The 856-nt window shown below is 40.5% G+C and overlaps 1 non-coding gene across 1 annotated transcript; it reads right to left on the bottom strand.

The window, feature by feature from the left end:
* Window positions 1–280: 280 nt before the first annotated feature.
* TRNAR-ACG lies at window positions 281–354 on the bottom strand. Its single transcript has one exon. It is a non-coding gene; the product is annotated as a tRNA-Arg (tRNA).
* Window positions 355–856: the final 502 nt, after the last annotated feature.

The following is an 856-nucleotide window of genomic DNA, read 5'->3' as shown; positions in this document are numbered from 1 at the left end:
GATACTCCTCAAACAAGCATGAAACGTATGCTTGCATATTCGTCCATAGGGCAAATCGGATATGTAATTATTGGAATAATTGTTGGAGACTCAAATGATGGATATGCAAGCATGATAACTTATATGCTGTTCTATATCTCCATGAATCTAGGAACTTTTGCTTGCATTGTCTTATTTGGTCTACGTACCGGAACTGAGAACATTCGAGATTATGCAGGATTATACACGAAAGATCCTTCCTACCCCCAGAGGGAAAGGCCCTTCCCTTTTGGGCCGGTTGTGGGCGAGGAGGGATTCGAACCCCCGACACCGTGGTTCGTAGCCACGTGCTCTAATCCTCTGAGCTACAGGCCCCACTGCGTCTCCACTGGATCTGTTCCCGGAATGTTCTGCATGAAGTTTGGCTGAATGATTTGTTAGGTGAGGGGAGTAAGATTTTGCTGCATGAGATGGACAAAATTCAAGAGAGAGGGACTGATGACACCCATATGTCATTTTGTCTTCTTTGTTCTTGAAGAAGGTTTGGATGATTAGAATTGACCTATACCAGTGTAAATGCTACTTTGGCCTCGATGATTATAATGAAGATGACTGGCAGATAGCATCCACCCACACGGAGTCGATCTATGTCTCCAACATCCACAAAGACACTTCAACACATGAACAAAGAAAATAAACCACGCCAAACCCAAAACGCCATTTATTTGTGACAGTTCTTGTAGTTTCAAAAGAAGAAATAGACTAATGACAATGAAGATTTAGATCATAAATTGCTTCTGTTTGTTTTTTTTTTCTTTATCTGTTGTTTGTTATGTAATTTTAGCTAAGAACAACAAAGTACATTAATCCTATAATG

Source organism: Helianthus annuus, chromosome 14 (genome assembly GCF_002127325.2).
Source record: "Helianthus annuus cultivar XRQ/B chromosome 14, HanXRQr2.0-SUNRISE, whole genome shotgun sequence".
In the NCBI taxonomy this organism is placed as follows: Eukaryota; Viridiplantae; Streptophyta; class Magnoliopsida; order Asterales; family Asteraceae; genus Helianthus; species Helianthus annuus.
This window is presented reverse-complemented; position numbering and strand designations above follow the sequence as displayed.